Raw genomic sequence first — 23,328 nt, forward strand, 5'->3', positions numbered from 1 at the left:
CACCACTTGAGCCACAGCACTGCTTCCGGTTTTCTAGTTGTTTATTGGAGATAAGAGTCTCAGGGACTTCCTGCCTGGGCTGGCTTTGAACCACGATCTCAGATCTCAGCCTCCTGAGTAGCTAGGATTACAGGCATGACCCACTGGCACCCAGTAAAGATGTTGTACAGAAGGGTTACAGTTCCATTGGTACCTCCTCCTTTATTTTTCTCCTACTATCACTTCTTGCCCCCTCTTCCCCCACTCCTCTCCCCTCCTGCCCCCTGCAAGTTGTACAGTTCATTTCCAATATAGTGTCTTGTGAGTATCATTGTTGCAATGGGTCATTCTGTGTCCTTATTTCAGCATTTTGTTATTCCCCTTCCCCTCCACAAATTAGAGGAATGTGTATACAAGATGCAAGGTACCAAAATCAAATACAGTGACAACAGGGGATATACCATAGGGGGAAGAACATACAAAAGAAACAAAAGAAAATCACATAGTATATTAAAAATAACAAAAACAAAGGAAAACTTCTTGTGTCCATATCTTGGGTTTCATTTCATTTAGCATCATCTTATATGGTTATATGTACATAGCTTTTGAGCTTTTCTGCTCATCTGATAAGATTATCCTAGATGCATGCTAATTATTGTAAGTAAGGGAAACCATGGGACCTATATTTCTTTGGGTTTGGATTACTTCACTTAATATGATTTTTCCAAGTCTTTCTATTTCCTAATAAATGGGGGTAGTGTCATTCTTTCTGATGAAGGCATACACACACACACACACACACACACACACACACACACACACACACACACACACACACACACACACACACACACACACACACACACCATATTTTCTTGATTCATTCATTTACTGAGAGGCATCTGGGTTGGTTCCATATCTCAGCTATGGTGAATAATATTGTGATAAACATAGTTGTGCTGGTAGCTTTAGTATACTTTTTTTTTTTTGTCAGTCGTGGGGCTTGAACTCTGGGCTTGGGCGCTGTCCCTTAGCTCTTCACCTCAAGGCTAGCGCTCTACAACTTGAGCCACAATACCTCTTCCGGCTTTTTCTGCTTATGTGGTGCTGAGGAATCGAACCCAGGGCCTCATGCATGCAAGACAAGCACTCTACCACTGAGCCACCTTCCCAGCTCCTAGAATACTGTTTACTCTACTTGAAATGGCCTCATATCCCACTTTCTCCTCTCTACCCCCTTTTAGACTCATACTTCTTGACTAACTCCTCATCCAGCATTATCCTCCACAGGAGCAACATTTCTGATTCCTACACAGATGTTAAAGACTTTCTCATTAGTGTCTAATTTAGCAGTTTTCAGATCAATGTCTACTTTGTGCCTGCTTCTTTTGCTAGACTGAGTCCCTAAAATGGGAAGGACTCAATTTTTCTGCCCTGTAGCCACAGATACTTCCAATGCCTGAGTATTCACAGACAGTGTGATGGGCTGATTGATTCCTCAGCCCAAATCTGTGTTGAGAAGTCTGAATCCTATGAATGAATGACAGGGCTGGTAGAGAGAGCTCGCATGCGAATCCAGCATGCCACTGCATTGAGATCCGTATGTCTCCTGTGACTACACCTGGCTGGTTGTGACAAGGCAGCATTTCAGCAACACTTCTGACAAGCACTCAGCCTTGGAAGAACGCATCTTTGTTTGTGCTCTTGCTTGACCTTAATGGCTGACTTTTTATATTCTCCATGGGGTTCCCATAGCACTGGAAGTACAGTGGAGCAGATTCAGAGAAGGAGAATGTGAAAACCATCCTGACATTTATCTACATTTCAGCAAGGCATTTGACAGATTCTTATGAGATAGGCTGATGGACCAGATGGAGAATTTGGCTTCATAGAAGTGGATGCATAGCTGGTGGAAGGGTTGTACCTAAATATATACAGAGGAGAATTCATGCTCCCAGAACACATTCACCTCTCTTGCTTTTTCAGGATCTATGGAGGCACAACTCAAATTGTATTTCTCTCCCATAGTGAATATTGGCTATTTTCATTCTGTAATCATAAAAGAACTAAAGTATAACTTCAGGATTTTTGCTGATTTGTTTCGTGCATGTTATTTTTATGGTTCCCAAGGCTTTATAGAGTCAAATGTGTATCTTAGTATTTTCTCTTTCTATTTACTTTCTCTTTAGTGGTCTGGAATAATGTAGAAATTATTGAGCCTAGAGTCAGATCTATGATTCGGACTTCTCTGGCATGAGCTATCCCTGTAACTCTAAGCATTAGTTTTGTTCATCACATGTAACATCTTGTCCCTGTAACAATGATCAATCTTCATGTCCAAACTTATGATCAACTCAGGGAAGCCTTCTTTCAAATGTCAGACACTGTTAGTTCCTCATTAAAATGCTCTTGAGACACCATTTTCCAATCCTCTATGGCCATTAAGGCAAGCTCAGCTATTATAGTGTATAGGTAATATTTTGTTAAGTAATTTTGCCCATAAATCACATAATCTTCATGAAGTCAGAAGCCATGTGTGTGTCATATACTTCTGCATTTCTGGCACCTAATCAAAGAAATAAACCAAGGGAAGCGTGTTAGTATCATGTAACTGTTACTGTTATGTTAGCAAATAAAGCTACTCTAAGTCATTTTCAGGATGTTTTACTGATAGAGGGAGCAGGCTGACTCAAGTCATAACTGTGTGCTAAAGATATGGGGCAACTGTGTCATTTTTGGAGGTTTGATAAAAACGCAAATTCTTATCAAAATGAAACATTCTTCTACAACTAATACAAAATAAAGCATAAAAAAGAAGAAAAATAATGCAAATTCTCAGTCTCTAGCTGAAAACTAGAACCAGACACCTAAGGGATGTGGTCTTGGGCTCTGAGTTTCAGGTAAGTCCTTCAGCTCATTTTGATCTCTGTTAAGTTTTAGAACTACCTTTGCATCTTGAGGGGCCTAACTTTTGGAAGTTCTGTGACTTTGGACCAGTTAGTTTCTCTGAACTGTAAGTAAAATATGAGAAATTTATACTTGGTGGTGTTTGGAGAGTTTGAAAGTGATCATTACAAACTACATAGCATAAAGTAGTTTTCAAAGCATGTTTCCATTTCTGCGTGCCTCCAGGTAAAAGTGAAGCAGAGGGAAGATTCCAGGAATTAGTGATGCAGATATAACTCTAACATTATGATTATATTGTGTGATAGTTAAGGTATCCTGTATGCAACGTCAAGCTTCAGGAAAAAGATAAAGGGAAGAGATGCTAGTCTGCTCAGCATTTAAAGTTAGATCAATCTCTTCATTGTTTCACACCATATTTCCCCCACATAACCTTTAACCTGGTAAAATTTTATCATTGTCTTTAGCTGATAATCTTTTTTCCCATTTCAACTGTGAATACACATGGCTTAGAACAATTCTAATTACTTATTAAGCAAACAGTATGAAGTAGAGCTAGTCATAATTAGACCCTACATTCTACAAGGTCACAGTTTTTTGTCTTATATTCTGCATTACCATCCTACTCACAAAATGTCTTCAATAAATACATGTGGAATTACTCAAATGAACTAGCATGGTTATGTAAAATTTACAGCTTTTTACATAGCAGTTTCTTTTTGCTTCTTCTGTCTACCCACTGTAGCTTTAGTAGATTAAAGCAGTGGCACAGAATCCTCACTTCCTTAGCCTACAAGCAGCAAAGTATAATGTGCATCACAAGGAAATGTTTAAATGAAAATCCCAAGGCAATAGGTGTAGCATGAGATGATGCATTTTAAACAATCTCCCAGGTGATAAGGGTGCTGCCCTGGCCTTTATTCATTTAATTTCCACCTAGTCAGACTCCTGAAATTACAAATCTATTGAAAAAGCCTTAATAATTCTCTGATGTACAGCATCCTCTGTGAAAGACATTGCTTTCCTTGGGGTACTGTGGACTGAACTCAGGGCCTTGCTCTTGGCGGGCACGTTCTCTGCCAGATGAACCACATGCCTGTCTTTTTATGCATTAGTAACTTTTTATATAGGGTCTTGAATCCTCTGCCTCATAAGCTTTAAAAAATTTGATTATTACTAAGGTACAGGAAGGTAGTAGGTTGTTAGATACCTCACCCTGAGAACTCTACTAGGGAATGTTTGTAAGGTTGTCTGTTAGCCAGATAGGTGTGGTGGCACACGCTTTTATTCTTAGCATTTGGGAGGCTAAGACAAGAGGATCGTGAATCTGAGGTGCACCTCGGCTACATAGTGAACTCTGTCCCAAACCACAAAAAGACCATAAATAAATAACAAAAATAAAAATTAAGTGGCTGAGCATGATGGTACACACCTATGTGACCCAACATTCAGAAGGCTAAGATAGGAGGATTACAAGTTGAAGCCAGCCTGAACTAAATCATGAGTCCTGATGCGAAAAAAAAAAGGAAGGAAAGAAAGAAAGAGAAAGAAAAGAAGAAGTGATAAACAAGATTCAGAATTATTTTGGATTCAAAATTATGCAGAAGCAAAATTTCATATACTATTATTCTTAGAATTAATGCAATGTTTAGCTCATGAGAAGTAAGAAGGAATTAAATCTGTTTGTTTTGACCTACATGAAAGTAAAATGTATTAATACTTTTTCTGAAGGTTATATAGTGGTTCCAGAGGTAAAATCATGTACTCCAGAATTCATAGTTAAGGGTTAGAGGTGAAAAACAAACCAGAAGCCAAACCCTATGTGTGTTTCTATAGCCACTGTAAATGTTCAGATTTATTATTAGTGATGGTAGAGGCTTTTCATATTCAGATTCTTCACAGCCACATCTATGGATACTACTAGCTTTCTTTTCTTGAAGCACAGAGAATACCTGATTCAATAATATCAAACTTCTCCAATTTTGTGTGTGCATCAGGCTTTCTTTTCGCATTGGCACCAATGCTTTTCCCTTCCTAAAATAGTTTCTCCTCTTACATTGTTCTTTCACCAGACCTCCATTATGCTGCTGCTTTTTCTGATCGTGGTTCAAAGTTCCACTTTCTTCTTTCATTGTTATGTGCTCTTACAAATATAAGTATTTCTTCTAACAGGATACTAAATGTACATTTTCCAGTTCTTTGTCTTACTACAAGGTAAGATCTGAAGGAAAAGGCCACCTCCAACTTACTGCTTTATCCCAAGTGATTTGTTAGGTGTCTGTTACCTGTTAGATGCTGGAGGAATGTGCTTTGAGTACAAGATGACCAGGCAAGCATATTGGATAGAAATAAGCTAGAGGTGCCATTGGATTCCCCAAACCTGTTCTCACATCACACCTGCTTCCTTCAATGGCATATCACAGAAATGAGGTCCTCTAAACCATACCTCTTTTACTGCAGTCTTCCCTGATGTATTTAATCCTTCTGAGGAGCTGGTGAATTTTGCCTCCAAACTTTCCAATAGATGTGGAAGTCAGAAGTAGAACACACAATCTGTTCAAAGTAGAAAAGCCTCCCTATAACTGAGAAATTTTCAGGATATCTGTACATGGGGTGGCATTTTCTGAAGGCCTGTTAAGAGGTGTGGGGGCATGACTCTGTGGGGACCATTCATCACCTGCCCACACCACAATTTTAAGTTACTTTAAGTCAGTGTTTTCTTTCATCTACAAACTGATAGTTCACCAGGGGGCTGGCAGGCTGACAAATATATATAGTGTTACTGGTGGCTGCTTAGAAACCGCTCCCCTCCCTTTCCCAGAATCATGTAAATTGCTTTATTTTGACTCCCACTGACGAGGTGTGATTTCTGTTAACTTTCTTAGCCAAACTTCCTTCTCCTTTTGTGAAGCTCTCAAAAGCACTCACTTCTCTGTAGGACTCAGAAAATTACCATGAGTGTTATTAGAGCATGTATATTTTTATGTATAATGAAATCCACAAATAGCATGTATATTGCAGAGAAAAACCTAACCTCCTTTTCCCTTTTTTCATTTGAGATTATATAAAATTGTGTCTATGAGGTATTTAAATACAAGAATGTACTTTGTGTTTTGTTGATGTCAACATGTGGAAAGCAATGGGGGCCACTGAGATCCTGCAACAAGGAAGATGGTTCTCACTGCCTTTCTAGTCATCATCTCCTTAGAAGGACTGGATTGACCAAAATCAAGTTCTTTCTTAAAGGACAGACACAATGAAGAATGATGTATTTTTCTTGCCCCAAAATTCATTAAAAGTTGTATTAAGCTGTAAGCATATGTAAAATCAATAGATGTCAATGAAAATGCTAGTAAATGATCATTTATAAGATTGATTGACTTGGATATAAAATTTGATGCTCTTTTCTGAAAAAAATTCTCAGGTGCAAAAATGATGTCTTCTTCACAGCTGAACTTTTAACATAGTGTATATGAATATCATATATTTTGGAACTAATTGAATATTCATCACTCTAAGTTGTGAAGAGTTCATCCTTATTAGGTCAAATTAAAATATAGGCACTTTGAAAGACAGGGTGTGTAATTATATAGATATGACACAGGTGTTTAAGATTTCAAAAAGATTTCACATCAACACCATAACAAAATTGTTGCTAGATTTGTGTGTGTGTGTGTGTGTGTGTGTTTCTGTAAGTGTTCAGAGAGACAGAGATAATTGTGATGTGTTACTGAGTAACATGTCATTTTTATGAGTATCAATGCCATGCAATAATCTGGTACAAAACAATAGTATCTCACAGTCATCTCTGTATGATATCTCACAAACATGGCAGTAAATATCCAAACTAGTAATAAGCATACTTTTGTTCCGTAGGCTTTCAGGATACTTTTAAACATTAGCAGAGCTTGAGGTTTAGCCACCATGGAGCATTCTTATAAGGTTCTGGTAGTGTCTCATTTCTAGTTAGCTATCCCAAAAGTTAGCTGCAATCTGTTTTGCATGCAGTAGGATTACTATTAGACAGAATGCCATTTGCCAGGACTAAGAAAGTACTGCAAGATATCTGTAGGGCCCAGAACTCTTTCTCTGGGTAAGCATATTTCATGACCAGTTAAGGATGCATTTGAAACAGAAATCCCACTGTGTTATTTTCTAAGATTTTAGATTATAGGTGAGCCAAGGAGAATAGTTAAGTATAGTCCTTTCCATCTGTATTAAGAGCTCTACTGAAGGGCTGGGAAGGTGGCTCAGTGGTAGAGCACTTGCCTTGCATGCCTGAGGCCCTGAGTTCAATTCCTCAGCACCACATAAGCAAAATGAAAAAAGCCGGAAGTGGCGCTGTGGCTCAAGTGGTAGACAGTGCCCAGGCCCAGAATTCGGGCCCAACGGCCCAACGGCCGGACCCCTCCCCCCAAAAAAAGAGCTCTACTGAAGGGTGAGGATATTCTAAGGCCCTCTTCTCTTGTGTTAACATTATGTGATTAATTTTGTCTGAGAAGAATCTAATACATAAAGACCTAACACAGTCTAACTCAAAAATAATATAAATTATATTCCAATGAGATTCTTTCCCCCAGAATTCTGGGGGTTCTGTTTGCCTAGAATATTCATAGACTTCAAGATTCTGTGAACCTTTTGCCAGTTATTTGCCAAATTGTTATATTTATTTACAATTGTGTGTAACACAAAAAGAAACGTTGGGACTATTTTGGCAAAGTTATTATCATTTGCCTAGTAGTCCTTTCTACAGTAACCTGTGGTACCTCACTCAGATCCATATTAAATTAACTCCTGAGTTGACTATAGTTTTCAACATTTCCCAATGCCAATGCACACTCATGTTTTCATGAGTAACAATGGCATCTAATGAAAGCAAATTTGACTTTTAAAATAAAGCAATTTTTCTTAAGGGCTGCATCTCATGGAGGAGAGGCTAAACATATCTAAAAATATACCAATTTATTATAATTTGTTCTTAGTGTATGAGCCATATAGTTAAGAAGCATATGTCTCAGTGATTCACACATTCACAGACATATGCAGACACACACACACACACACACACACACACAGATCTTTTGCCTTATTTCCTCTGCCATCCCATGTTAGCACAATCTGAGCCTTAATTCTACTTGATTTCTCCCCCTTCTCATCCCTCCTACTTAGTTTCACTCTACTTCTCCTCTCCAGCTAATTTACTACATGACATTACTAAGATAAATTTTCTATTAGGCGGAACCAAAGTAAATTGTGGATATTTGGCTATTTTTCACTGGAAGAAAGAAAAATTATTTCATACGGTTCATCTTAATGTAATATAAATGTGCTTATATCATTCTTGGCTTAAATTCATTTTGTACTTCACCTTTTTATGACATTATTCAGTCCTTTCAATATGACACAATATGTCATGTTAAAAAAATTAACCCTGAATTTGAATGCTTGACCAGGATGTGAAAACTCCAGTCCCTACAGGGGTCAAATGAACAGTGTGAATATTTGACATGACTTGGAGTAAGACAAAGGAAGAGTCTGCTAAGACACGCAAAGATATTCAGTAGCTTGTCTTTGAAAAAGTCACTACAATGATTGCTTATATTGTTTTATATTTCTGATCTTTAGGAAGCTGGTATAGAGAGCTTTTTAATAATATTTTATTTTTTAAGATGGACAGCAATTATGTTCATAAAAAGTATTTTGTGAGCCCTTGTCAAAATGTGTGTGTCCTAAAACCCACATTATCATGTAATTTCCATGGCAATGGTATTAAGAAATAGAACCTTTAAGAAGGAATTCGACTATGAAGATGGAGTACTGATGAGTGCAATTGGTGGCATAAAAGAGATTTCTTAGCTCTGTTTTCTCCTTCTACTTCATGAGGACTCAGCAAGGAGCTGCTAACTTCAAGGAGAAGACCTTTTCCAGACACAAAACTTGCAGGCACCTGATCTTGGCACGTCATAACTTCCAGCACTGTGAGAAATAAACTTCGATCATTTAAAAATTACTCCATTCATGGTAATTTGTTAAAGCAGCAGTACAAGACTAAGAAACAAGCCCATTTGAAATTTGAGCAATCCTTACACAATAAAACATATCATACGTATATGAATCAAATTTGATCTGAAAGCTTCCATTTCTGGCTGCTTCTTCTAGCCACTTATGTCAACAGTTTCCTGTCAGTCTCAGGATAAAGAAGACACCCACAGGTTTTGCTTCTATGTTTCCCTCTTCACTGAACTTCTCCTACCATCAACCTCATTCCTCTAATCTCAGTGGGATTTTTTATTCTTTGAACATTATTTCCCTTAACATTCCTTATTCCCATAATAACCTTAGCCCTAGTAATCAAAATTCTACTTTTCATAAAATCGGCTTTGTAGGCTTCACACATGAGTGAGATTAATGTAGTATTTTTCTTCCTGTGCCTGTCTTATTTCACTTTTAGCATATGTCATCAGGTTTAGCTATGTTGTCACAAATGACATAATTTCCTTTGTTTTATGGCTGCATATTATTCTATTTGCATATGTTTAATATTTTCCTGAACTATTTATCTATTGATGGATGCAGATTGAACTTATAATTTGATTTTTATAAATAGTTCTGCAACAAACACACATGAATTATGCAGATGTTTTTTTAAACATACTGATTTTGTTTACTTTGGAAATATACCTAGGTGTAGGATTCCTACATAATAATAGTTCTGTTCATAATAGTTCTGTTTTTCTATTTTACAGGGTGGATTGTTTAATATGGGGCTAAATTCTTCAGTTCTCCTTCCCCTTGCCAGAGCATATCACTTGTTGCCATTGTTGTAGTGTTTTAATGTTGCCATTGTTGTAGTGTTTTAAAATGGGTCATTGAATAATAATCAGAAGCAGAGATGCACTTCTCAATTCATGTTTAATATGTGCAACTAACAGGAAGCATGTCTGTGATATTTTAAGCCACTAGCATTTTTGGAGTTGCTTATTATAACACTATCATGTGGCTTAACTTAATAGATGATGATACAAAAATAGTTTTACACTATTAGTGAACTTGACCAGTTACAATCACAACAGTCATGATCCTTTAAGTATTTGCTTAGATTTGTGTAAATGGTGAAACGATATGGCTGCCTCCTTTCCACCCTATGAATTGGTATCAGAAATTTATATTATACCGGCTAGGGATAGAGAAATAACCTGGAGTTCAGCTGAAAATGAGACATTCTTCCACTAAAGCTTCCTCGACCAACCACTTGTGTCCACACACTTATCTCCTGAGTCTTCAGTTCCTCTAATAGAGCTGCAGTTCACCCTAACACCCTGTGTTAGAGGGAAACTACAGAAGATGATGTTGAAAATTCATCAAAGCTGAAAATGAATAATCCTCAAGATGAGGTAAGATTCTGCACCATGTTGCTGCAATCTTTCTTTTTCATTTCACTTTTATTTACTCCGAATTTTGAATCTTTCTTTGTGTTTTTGTTTGTTTTTAATTTTTCTAAATTGGTTTACGTTTAAATGGAATACTGGAAAGATAAATGTTTTCTGAATTGCATGCTTTTTTTTAAACCTGGATTGAGATCAAGGAACAAACTGGGGAGTGCTTACAAGTGTATGTCTTTGGAGTAACCATGCTGAAGAAGAGCAATGAGAACAGCAGAGATAGGAGGAAGAATTGCAGGGGCAAGTTAGGCAAAGCTCTACTAGTCAGGTTAATTTCAATTCCTTACACAGTCTCCATGAATATGGGTAGACAGATCTGTGGGGACATTTTTGTGATTCTGTGTACTGCTATTTCCAGGTAAATTCTTTTAGGTGGCAATATTTTAGCGCAGATAAAAGGGATGGTGTCTACACTCTCTAGTGGGAAGGAAGATCTGTAATCTATCCCATTTTAGTAAGTGGCAAAATAACATGTCAAATACGGTGGAAAACCCCACTTTGTGAGAAGCAGTTCACCTTCTCTTCTAGTCCATCATGATCACAGAAGCATCTCTTGGAAATGTCAAGGCCACCTGGGACAGATTAATCCATTTTTTGTTAGGAGGCTATGAAGAAAAAAGAGAATGGGAAAAGCAGGGTGGAGAGGAAAGATATTTTAGATGGCACACTACCTGAAGGAAGACCTGTTTTCCTACCAGCATTTCCTTTTTCATTTTATATGCAAGCAAATTTATATATCAATATCTTTATACACATATACACAGGTTTTATTTTTATTTATATATCTATTATCAATTAACAGAGAGACTCAGGCCAGTAAGTATTCCAGTTACTATGGAGACCAAAGTAGAGCCTGGGGAAAATAAGAATTTTGATTTTTGAATGTTAACATTTTTGCTCCCATTCTTGAGTTTAATTTTTTTCTTAAATTACTTTAATTAGAAGCACTTAACACCTACTGTGAAATGGGTCTGATTATGTCTAGACAAGCAGAGAATTTTTAATGTGTGTCTTTGTTACCCCACAGATGTGGCTATTTTCCCACTTTGCAAAGAAAGAAGTTCTGAAAGCATGTAGTCCATTTCCTGAGCATCAATGGGATGGAAGCACTGTTATACTCCATTTGAATGTATTTCTACAGTGTGAGTAAACAAATAAGGGAAGTAAAAACACAGGGAAGGTAAAAAAATAATCAAGCAATGGAATTACCGCTACGTGATGACTTAATGTATTAAAAAGTTGGTATGTGTATGTGTAGCACACTGAATTCTTAATGGAACAGAAAAAAATAAAATGGTATCATTTTTATAGAATTATCATTTGATGCTTTAAAAATGTCCAGGAAATTAGTCAAATTGGCTCACTTACTTTGGGGGGAATTGATTAGTTTTAGCCTCACTAAAGTTAAAGCATTTGTTCACGTGCCTATGGCTCTCACCTGTAATCCTAGCTACTCAGGAGGCTGAGATCTGAGAATGGTGGTTCAAAGGCAGCCCAAGCAGGAAAGTTTGTGAGAAACTTATCTCCAACTAACCACCAGAAACCCAGAATGAAAATCATGAACATAAAGGCTCAGGGACAGGGACAAGTCTTGAATTCAAGCCCCAGGACCGGCATGTGTGCCCACTCATGCACACGTGTGCATGTACGCGCACGCGCGCGCACACACACACACACACACACACACACACACACACGCGCGTTCTTTCTGGGCATGGTGATGCAGAACTGTCATGCAAGCACTTATGAGGAGGAGAAAAGAAGACCTAGAATTCAAGGCCAGCCTGGTTTGTTGCCAAGACCTTTTTCCCAAGAAACAATGACAACAAAAATGAAAAGCATTCTTTTAGATGAACTAAACTAGGATCTATAAAACGTGATGTTTAGAAAGTCACATGAAGAATGATATTCTTTCCAGGATTAACATTGTCTATATGAAAGAGAAGTATGGGATTTTGGTAGTATTCACACTGAAGTTTGAAGAAATGAACAAGCACACCTCTCAAAGTCAGTATCAATTTTGGAGTCCCTCTATCTTTCTATCATTTCTTCCTTTTCGTATTTTTTATTGTAAAAATACTGTACAGAGGGGTTACAGTTACATGACCATTTCCTATCAAGCACTGTCACCTCCTCCTTTATTTTTCCCCTACCATCCCTTCCCTCCTACCTCCACAACTACCTGTCCCCTGCCAAAGTTGTAAAGTTCATTTTTAACATAGTATGCCTGTATGCTTATGCAAGCGTTTTGTTTTTTCCCTTCCCCTCCCCAAATTAGAGAATTGTATATAAAAGATGCAGGGCCCCGACATCAAATACAGTGAAAACAGGGGTTATACCATGGGGGAGGAACACACAAAGAAACAAAAAAATCATGGTACGTTATAAATACATTAGAAACAATAGCAAGAAAGAATTTTTTTTATTTTTTAGAATGTATTTTTTATTGTAAAGATGCTGTACAGAGGGGTTAGTAAAATAAGCCAAACCCAAAGAAATATAGGTCCCATGGTTTCCCTTATTTGCAATAATCAGTATACATCTAGGATAATCTTAGCAGATGAGCAGAAAATCTCAAAAGCTATGTGCATATGACCATATGACCATGATCATATGACCATAATGCTAAGTGAAATGAACCTCAAAATATGGACACAAGAGGTTTTTCTTTATGGTTGTTTTTAATGCACTTGATTTTTTCACACTTGCCTGTATATCGTCTCCTCTGTGCTTCCATTTTCTATACTCTCATCCTACTGCACTTTCCCTAAGTGATCTCCCTGCCTTTGCTCTTGCCCACGTCTAATCTGTTTCCTATATTTTCACAGAGTACTATCTGCAAGACATAAATCTGATTGTATCATTCTTACAATAAGCAACTTCCAAAGGAAGTTAATAAGAGGTCTTGTCTTCCTTAGCAGAAAGAGCAAAATGCAAAATAAAGTTTGTAAGTTCCTATAGGAATGGGCTTTTGCTCAGGCTCCAGAGTTCTGTTTTGATTTCTTCTTTTATCTCCATATATAGTTTTTTTTTGCAACCATATTTTTTATTGTGAAAATACCATACAGAGGGGTTACAATTACATGAGCAAAGTAATGAGTACATTTCTTATCAAGCATTGTTGCCTCCTCCTTTGTTTCCCCTTCCCAGCCCTTCCCATCTCCCATCCACTCTTCCCCCAACCCCTCCTGACCAGAGTTGTAAAGTTCATTTTTGACATAACGACTTGTACATCTCATTGTTGCAATGGGTCCACCTGTATCCCTATTTAAACGATTTGTTTTTTTCCCTTCCCTTCCACAAATTATACCAACATCAAATACAATGAAAGCAGGGGTTATACCATGGGGGAGGGACATACAAAGCAACAAAGAAATAATCTTATAAATGTGTTAGAAACAATTGCATGAAAGAAAAAACATTCGAATACTCATATATAGTTTCTTTAGCTAACCTTTTCTTCCATGGATATATCATGCTTCTTCCTGTGTTAGGACTGTTTTCTGAGTGTGAGGTGCTATCTTTTCCTGCATGCTGGCTACACATTCTTCACGTCTCATCCCAAATATTCAACAGGGAAATAATTTCACGGTCCCCAGTCTAAACCTGTGGTACACTTGTGTGATACTCTCTATTTTTTTCTTTTTAAGACCTTTAATGGGTTGAAATTATAAATCGAGCTATTAGGAACTTTCAAAACCATGAAGTAAAAATGCATATGGGGATTTATTTCCTACATTCATATCCAACAAGATTTAGCTCTTAGTATTTGACTTCCACGTGTGGTACAATAGCATTGTGTTACACTTTCAGACCTTCTTTTCAGCATTTTTCAGATAAATAGTATTATTTCAATTCAAGTCTTTCCATTCCTCCTTCCCTTTCCATCTTTCCGGAGTATACGTGTTCTTAGAACTGAGAAGGAATAGAGTAGCTTAGCCATAATGCTCCTATATTCTCTGGAGCCTGTGCTGAGGTCTATCTGTTTCTCTTTGTTCCTCTTGGCCTTGCTGCCACTCTTGATGCTACAGTAGCCCCTGGTTGTAATATCTGTGTTCTAATCCCACTGACAGGGCTGCTGGTCTGTTTTTAGGGCCTAATTTTCTCTGGATTGGCAGTGGGAGGTTGCTTTCAAGCAAGTTGTTTTTCTTTTTTATATTCTCTATATCTGCAAGAATCTGAATTATTGGTTTCATTCAAAACACTTGGAAAGTCTAAGCCCTACTAAGGTGATAGTGTTAGGAGGTGAATCAATCATGAAGGTGATGCTCTCATAAGTGGGATTAGCGGTTCTAGAAAAAAGATGCTAAGGGATCTTTCAATCTTTTCTCTATGTAAGGACAAAATGAGAACTTGCCATCTGTGAACCAGGAATGTCACACGTGAAATTGCCTCGATCTTGGTCCTTTTCAGCTGGCTTTGATCCACGATCCACAGATCTCAGCCTCCTGAGTAGCTAGGATTACAGGTGTGAACCGCCAGCGCCCAGCACCATATGTCTTCATAATACAAAGTTTTTGGGTAAATGTACACACCTGAATAGGTGTCTTAAACCTGCTCATTGCTATCACTTCTAATATCAGAATCTCTTATCACTCTGGTTCTATTCTGAGTATGATAAGACTTAAGACTATGGGACTTGTGGCTTTTTTTTTTTTTTTTTTTTTGGTCAATAGGTGCATGGGACTATAAAAGAGACAAAAATATAGATGCCAACCAGGGAAATGGTTACAATCCATAGTAAGAATGCAGTAGAGAGAAAACACCAATGGCTTGCTTTAACTTCTTCTCCAATGAGAAAAGATATCATCACTGTTGCAATGACTGTGTGGATGGAAGGGGGAATGATGGGAACTGCTCTCATTTATTTCACCTATGAATGTGTGGTGATCTATCATTTGTGAATGCCTCAAACTGGTAACTTAGAATCTAACAAACACATGTCTTTTTCCTTTGAGAAGTAAAGAATGGTTAGAGAGAGCTTTGCCTTCTTTCTGCCTGCTGTACTTTTTCCATCAGACATTTACAAGAAAGATTACGCCTGACCTGACTGGAAGACTAATTAAGGCTTTCACTGTGAGTGTGAGAGCAATTGGAAGTTGGGCATGGCCAGATGACAGAAACATAAGAGTTTGGAGATTTAAAATCTAAAGATAAAGTACAGTTCCACATATTTTTTCATGCTTTTTTAGTTACTAATTTCTACAGTAAGAGGAATTTTCCAGTGAAAAAATGTTTATTTTAGAGGTCATTTGCTTTACTTTGACCACACTTTAGATTTCAGAGAAAAATATCACAGAAGAAAATAAAACTAAAATGTCTTGAACCCTAGTATGCACCATGGTTTAGAAAATTACCAAAGAAGCATATAGAAATTTTTTTATTTTTTTATTGTGAAAATACTGTACAGAGGACTTACAGTTACATGAGCAAGATAATGAATGCATTTCTTATCAAGCATTGTTGCCTTCTCCTTTGTTTTTCTCCTACCATCACTTCCCTTCTACCCCCGCCTAAATTGTAAAGTTCGTTTTTCGACATAGCATCTTGTAATCTCATTGTTGCAATGGGTCCACCTGTATCCCTATTTAAACGATTTGTTTTTTCCCTTCCCCTCCCCAAATTATACCAACATCAAATACAGTGATAACAGGGGTTATACTGTGGGGGAGGGACACATAAAGAAAAAATCACATGGTACCTTATAAATATGTTAGAAACAATAGCAAGAAAGACAAAACCACTTGTGTCCCTATCTTGGGGTTCATTTCACTTAATATCATCTTATCTGACCTTTTCTGCTTGTCCCAGACATATACTAGTTATTGCAAATAAGGGAAACCGTGGGACCTATGTTTCTTTGGGCCTGGCTTACTTCACTTAATATAATTTTCTCCAAGTCTTTCCATTTCCTAACAAATGGGGCAATGCCATTCTTTCTGATGGAGGTATAGAATTCCATTATATATATATATATATATATATATATATATATATATATATATACATATATATGTATATATATATATGTATATATATATCACATTTTCTTGATCCATTCATCTACTGAGGGGCATCTGGGTTGGTTCCATATCTTAGCTATGGTAAATAATGCTGTGATAAACATAGTTGTGCTGGTAGCTTTAGTATGGTCGTGTTTGGGTAAATGCCAAAAAGTGGGATGGCTGGGTCATAGGGGAGCTCTATGTGGAGTCTTTTGAGGAAACTCCATACTACTTTCCAAAGTGGTTGAACAAGTTTATACTCCCACCAACAATGCACTAGGGTTTCCTTCTGGCCACATCCCCTCCAGCATCTGTTGTTATTAGGGTTCTTAATTATAGCCATTCTAACTGGGGTGAGTTGGAATCTCAATGTTGTTTTGATTTGCATTTCTTTTATGGCTAGAGAGTAGAAATTTCTTAAGACCATATAGAAATGAATAAGACATAACAATTCTCTTGAGATTATAATTTGGGAACTGTTAAATATTTGTCCTTCCTGTGTAGTTATCACTGTTTAATCAAGCCATTGAGGTCAAACTATAATTCAGTGATGAATTCTACAGGGTTTGTTTTTGTTTTAAATAAGCCAGACAGACTCCAAGTTCAAGTGAAGTAAAGATAAGCACAGGGAGGGGAGGGAACAGGGAGAAATCCAGACACAAAGCATCTAATAGATGTAGTCTAAACAAGGTCCATACATTCTGTGAAAATTCTGACTGACACGTCAACATTCTGAGAATTCCTAATTCTCCATTGGAATTCAGAAACTCCACATTTTGAAGTACCCTTCCAAAAAATAATTCTTTTAGATTATGTTAGCCAGAGCTTGTTTCCCTGTATGCACAGAATTCACAACACATGCACTCTCTTTTTTGGGGGCATGTTTTTATACAGCAAGACCTTGCAAATTTCTTTTATATGTTAGTGTAAATATCCAAAAGGATATAAAATATTTATATGGCGTTTTTTACATTTATTTGGCTTTTTCTCATTGAACAGCATCTTTTTCTTCCTCTCAGAACTCATTCTAAAAAGCACTGCATTATGTTGTTGTTGTCCCCAGAGTACATACCTTAGCCCTAGAGCTAATTCTCAACCTACTTAAGAGAGCTTCAAGAGCCTTTCGTATTTATTAAGTGCTGAATTTCCTCCATTCGATGATGGTGTGGGGCTCTGTACTGTCATGTGGCAACATTCAGGTAGGGCACTGAGAGCAATTTTGCATAAGACATTTCAGTTTAACTCTCTAGGTGAGGTTTCAGGATTTGTATGGCTTACTTTTTGTTGTAGTACTGACTCAGAATATCTCCCTATCAATGGAATTAGGTTATACCTACAATGTAGCTTGAATTCTGCAAGAAGGAATTTTAGCACACTAACAATGGATATTATCGACATGACTCCAAAGAACTTCTCATGTATGCTAACCTTGAGGTTAGTTATTTGCATTTGCTTAACAAGAATATTAAATCTTCTTGAGAACCCAATGGGAATGACAAAGTCATATGAACTGTTTTGCAATCATGTTTTTTTTTCCAAAAGAAAAGGAAAAAAATGCAAGTCAGATCAGTTGAAACTTAGTTCTACATGTGTTTAACAAAGTCAAATCTTGTGGTAGTACTATTATCACTCATTTATATAAGAACAAAGATGGAGACTTTTCTAAAGTTAACATCAATGCTATCTGCATTTTATCAGACAACATCATCATCTGCTTCGTGGCATGTCATATTTCTACAACATATCAAATGTGGAAATGTACAGATTGTCTATTGCCTTTTTCCTAACATTCTTTCTCTCCATTTTGACTTGAGGAAAGAGTGGTGGCAAAGCAAAGATGTAATAGAAGTCTATGATGCCAGTATATTCACTTATCTACACAAAATGCCTCATAGATTCTTCATTGAAAAAGATGGTATTCAAATATTTTTAAAAAGACTAATTTTACTTCAATGTTATGACCTCTTTATCTGCTCTCCACAAATAGCCTTCTAAAAAGAAAGGAAGGACCTTGTGGGAAGTAAGCCTGTTGCTTCTGGTGGCAGCTTTTATACTTAGCACACAAGATTTGTGGGGGTTTGAACTTAAAGTGGAAGCAATAATAATAGATGAGCAGCCAGGTATATCAGGAAGAGTATTGACAATAACATCACAAAGTCTCAGTGGATGAGGTGGAGACTGTTCAGAAAAGCAAGATAGAGAATCCTGAATTCTCTTCCTCAGTGCTCATTTTGGCTGTTCATGGAAAGGGGGGCGCAGAAAAAGTGAGTAACTTGGCAATCTTCAGCAATGTTTCAAAACCCATCGTTAGCCATTGCTTTTCTCTTTGGGAATGCCTGGCTCAGAGTTATATAGTTAATCAGAAACATATCCGGATTAAAACAATAGTGCTTTTAATGTAATTAGTGACAATGAAGTGGAGTCTGCTTCTATATTCTTTACAAAGCTTCATTATCTGATATTCCTTCATTCCTGAGGAAATTTACTGCTTTTTATTCATTTATTAAATAAGTATTTGCTAGATATTAGTTTGCACAGCAATATCCTGACTTCTGTTGACATAATGATGACTAGAACACATTTCTGGACCTAATATGTCTCATATACTAATTGTGGAGACGAAGAGTAACAGAGATTTTAGTAGAGTGTGATATGTATTTGACAATATTAAGGAATCTGAGTGAAAGGGATACACACACACACACACACACACACACACACATATCCACACACACATATGTGTTGATACATTCCAAAGGAGATAACAGCTGAACTGGAAACTGAAGGGTGGTTAGGAATTAGGTACAAAAAGAAAAATAAAGGAGAAAAACTGTGTCTTATAGGCTCATATATAACCTTTCTCTTTTCTTTTTTGATTTTTAGGTGTGAGATCAAGACTTGAACTCAGTACCTGATTCTTTGGCTCATTGGCTAGCACTCTACTGACGGAGCCACATCTCTAATTCCATAACCTTTCTCAAGCAGTGCTAGCCAATGATTTTGAACACTTAATAACTATAACGTGATATATATATAGATATATTTCATTTTTCCTCTAACAACAACCTTAGAAGAAACTATTGCTATTTTTCTGATTGTAAGTGGGAAGCCATGATCTCATGGAAGCTAAAATCTATACACAAGATCAGTAAATAAGTAGATGAATCTAGTTTCAAACCCAGCCTAAGGTGAACACAGAACCTCAGTTCTTCCCTTATGATGTACAATTTAGAGGGCCAGTTGCTATGGGATGGAATTTTGCCAGAGCCTTGGAGGTTACCAATTTACCAACTAGACAATACCCAATCAGATTACCAACCTTTTAAATCCCACTAAAATAAGACATAGACACTGTCATGGGTTAATGATTGACACTGACATTTGAAACTGGTATAGAAAGTAGGAATGGGCAGGATGGGACATGTATACCATGCACAAATGAAGGAATCTGTTTAACAGAAAGCAAGGCATAGTAGGCTCATATAAGAGTCCTCCTAGAGTTGCACACAAAAGACTGGATAACTCACTCTTCAGTCCTCATATCTATGAGGCCATTATATTTTGTTTTTCACTCTCTGCTGTCTGTTGGAGTGACAGTGGCATCTTTATAGTTTGTTAGTACAAGTTCACTTCTGTTTCTTCTGTCCAAAATGTTTCAAACAAAACATGCCTTCTATACCAAACGTTATGTTTATAATGTCTCTACTCTTCAATTTAAATCTCCAAATTCCATGATAATTATGATGAGTTTCCTTATTGTTCCTTATCAGTAGAATTCATGGAGAAAACTCAAGTGACTTGAGTCTCCAAGAGAAATCCTATGTTCTGCATAAAATCACTTGTCATATTGGTACATTGAGAAGGTTCTTGTGAATAAAAACTGTTATTAGGTATCTGCTTTAAATTCTCTAAGCATTTTTTTCATATATACAATTATGAGATTTCTATTCAGTTTATGGGGGGAGAATTAGATGGGGGGGCGGTGGGGAGGCTGGGAAGGGATGTGAAGGGTAAACAAAGGAGGATGCTGCAATGCTTGATAAGAAATGTACTCATTATCTTGCCCATGTAATTGTAACCCCTCTGTACAGTATGTTCACATAAAATTGAAAAAAATAAAAAAATAAAAATGTATAGAAATATGTATACATACATTTATAAAGTCATGAGATTTTTTTTTTTTTTGGTTGGTCGTGGGGCCTGAACTCTGGGCCTGGATGCTGTCCCTCGGCTCTTCAGCTCAAGGTTAGCGCTCTGCCACTTGAGTCACAGCACCACTTCTGTTTTTTTTCTGCTTATGTGGTGCTGAGGAATTGAACCCAGGGCCTCACGCATGTGAGGCAAGCCTTCTACCACTGATCTACCCTCCCAACCCAAGTCATGAGATTTTTACAAGTGTTCTTGATACTTCCCATACTTCTCTTTCTCTATCTTTCTCTCTCTTGGCTTGAAAATATGGATATCATGGAGGTCATGGATATCACATGAAAAAAGATGTCAGGCTTGTGTGATCCTTAATTATTGAATTTACAAAGGAACTTCTCAACATGTAAATTACTAGATAATGGAGGTTAAATAATATAATGTGCATCAAATTATTCATTTCAATTCCCCAAGTGCTGCATTTTCTCTTTTCCTTCCTTGGCTGGTCTTTCTTTCTTACTCCTTTCTCTTTTTTTCCTCTTTCTTTTTCTTCTCATAGTCTTTCCTACCAGGAGAAAATTTTTTTTTCTAAAGTTCAATGATTGTATTTCAAGAATCATTTTTTTCAAGAATCATTTTTAAATGGAAATAAGAATGTAATGATGAGAGCCAGAAGGAGAAATGAGAGGGCAGGAGTTCCTTTCCAATGTCACATTTCTCTAGAGCCTTGCCAACAAAATGGAAGAGATGAGCTCATGTGTCATTAACACCTCTAATGTTTGCAATCATTTCTTTGGATGTGGCTCAGAAAGAAAGCATGCATTTGGCACTGGAGAAAGGCTGCAGAGCTTTTACCAACCCCTTAAAAAAGACTGATTAACCTTAAGGGAGTTCCCAGGGGACTTAAAAATCTATTTTGGGTCATTTTCCCCAAAAAGAATGTTTTGGAAGGAAAGGAATGTTAGGAAGCAGTAGCGATGAGAAAATATAAGCAAAGTGTCAGAGTGACTCATATAAAAGGTGTCAGTGTCTGATCAGACCGAGAAGGCTGCCTGACCTGAGTCCAAAAGTTGTCAAGTAGGCTGTGAAAGACTATGGGAAGATAATGAGGATGGCTGACACTTTCAAAAGTGATTGAAATCTTTTCCCACTGTCCATTTAGAAGAGGGCCTATCTAGAGTCAGCTTGTTAGAATGGAAAAGTTCATAAGTAGGCTACTTGTATTATGTAGCTCCACAGGACATCATTTTCATTGAAACCTATGTGGTTGTTAAGTTATAGCATTGTATAATTGTGCATGGCACAGCCAGATATACAGGTCTTCAGTCTAATACCTCATTTATAGCTTAAAGAACAATGTGGCTTGGAAAATCCAAATTGCTGCCCACAGCAGTTGCACGGTAGAACCAGAAGCCATTCCCCCACTTTCAGCTCAGAATCTTTCAATTAAATTTGTAATTCTCAGCTTGTGGGCTGACATTCTGTAAGATGGAGCTATTACAACAAGTCATGTGTATGTGTATATGTGTTTGTGTATATGCATGTACTCTAGTTTGTGTGCATTCCCATCAATGTATAATAAGAGGACAACTATTTTCATGTACAAGGTTTTTAATCATTTCTTTTTATGATTTTCTTCATCCCCAAAAGCTCTTTGTATAAGGCTAAAGTCAACTACAGTTTTATCAACTGAAGCTTTGCTCATCACTCAAACTTGTAAGGTCTATGTTGTATTGTTTTCTATCTCTGTCTGTCTCTATCTCTATTTCATAAAGAACATAACCAGCCAGGTACAGTGGGTCAAGCCTGTAACCCTAGCTGCATGAGGGGATGAGAGTGAGGGGTCATGGTTTTAGATCTGGTTGGGGCAAATATATCTCAGAAGACTCCATCTCACTCAATGGCTAGGTTCAATGGCATGGAGAAACACAAGCAGGAGGATTACACTGAAGCTGGCTATGGTATAGAATAAGACTTACCTTAAATATAACCAAGGTTAAAAAAAAGGAGGCTTGAGACATGGTTCAAGTGGTAGAGTCTATTTAGCCAATAGGAGGCCTTGAGTTCAATCTCAATTCTGCAAATTAAAAGAAAAAATTTAAAAAGGAAAAATATAAGTACATTAGAAATAAATCACATGAAATGCATATAACAGGCCGAACATTTATTCTGTTTGGCTATTCAATGAAAGTCTTGAAAATATATCATAGTGAAAAATGACACATTCATGGAGAACGCTTCAGAATAAAATTTAAGCTTAACACAAAGTACATGACTTTGGACCCCTCATTTTTCTGTCTCCTTTAGCTAATAGTCAGTCACTTAGATCCAGGCATTTTTTTGATGTGGAGAAACAGATAATGGTATTAGTAACAATCTTAACAAGTTCACAACCTAATGAGAATAAAGAAAACAATTGTCATACAATGCAATAAATTATGTGAACATTTTATTAGCTGCTCATAATGGCGAGTACATTCCCGGAGGAGTTAACTCTACTCCAGATATGTGGAGTGAAAGAACTGTTAGGATAGCTGATGTAGAACAGAACTGTGAGGCAAAATTAGCAAATTTAGGCACCAACAGGTGAGGAAGGAATTTAACAAAAAGGTTTTATGGTAAAAAGGGTGACACATAAATTTCAGAGGAAGATGAAGCACTATAGTTGGTCTGGCTCAGTATTCTCCCTTTTCCTTCCTTCCTTCCTTCCTTCCTTCCTTCCTTCCTTCCTTCCTTCCTTCCTTCCTTCCTTCCTTCCTTCATTCCTTCCTTCCTTCTCTCTATTGTTTTTCCCTTTCCTTTCTTTCATTCCAGTCCTGGGGCTTGAACTGAGCATTGCTCAAGGCTAACGTTCT

At 37.2% G+C, this 23,328-nt stretch overlaps 1 long non-coding RNA gene across 3 annotated transcripts; it reads left to right on the plus strand.

Annotated features, from left to right (window-relative positions):
- The first annotated feature begins 2,708 nt into the window (after positions 1-2,708).
- Positions 2,709-20,255, plus strand: LOC138817345 (uncharacterized). 3 transcript variants are annotated; one of them, XR_011368808.1, is made up of 5 exons: positions 2,709-2,879; positions 8,767-8,904; positions 10,119-10,277; positions 11,353-11,467; positions 19,214-20,255. It is a non-coding gene; the product is annotated as an uncharacterized lncRNA (long non-coding RNA). The 3 variants fall into 3 exon arrangements; XR_011368809.1 differs by lacking the exon at positions 19,214-20,255 and adding an exon at positions 14,665-14,832; XR_011368810.1 differs by lacking the exons at positions 10,119-10,277; positions 11,353-11,467; positions 19,214-20,255 and adding an exon at positions 10,065-10,117 and having other exon boundaries at positions 2,710-2,879.
- Positions 20,256-23,328: the final 3,073 nt, after the last annotated feature.

Source organism: Dipodomys merriami, unplaced genomic scaffold (genome assembly GCF_024711535.1).
Source record: "Dipodomys merriami isolate MVZ:Mamm:240054 unplaced genomic scaffold, mDipMer1.0.p SCAF_7, whole genome shotgun sequence".
Classification (NCBI taxonomy): domain Eukaryota; kingdom Metazoa; phylum Chordata; class Mammalia; order Rodentia; family Heteromyidae; genus Dipodomys; species Dipodomys merriami.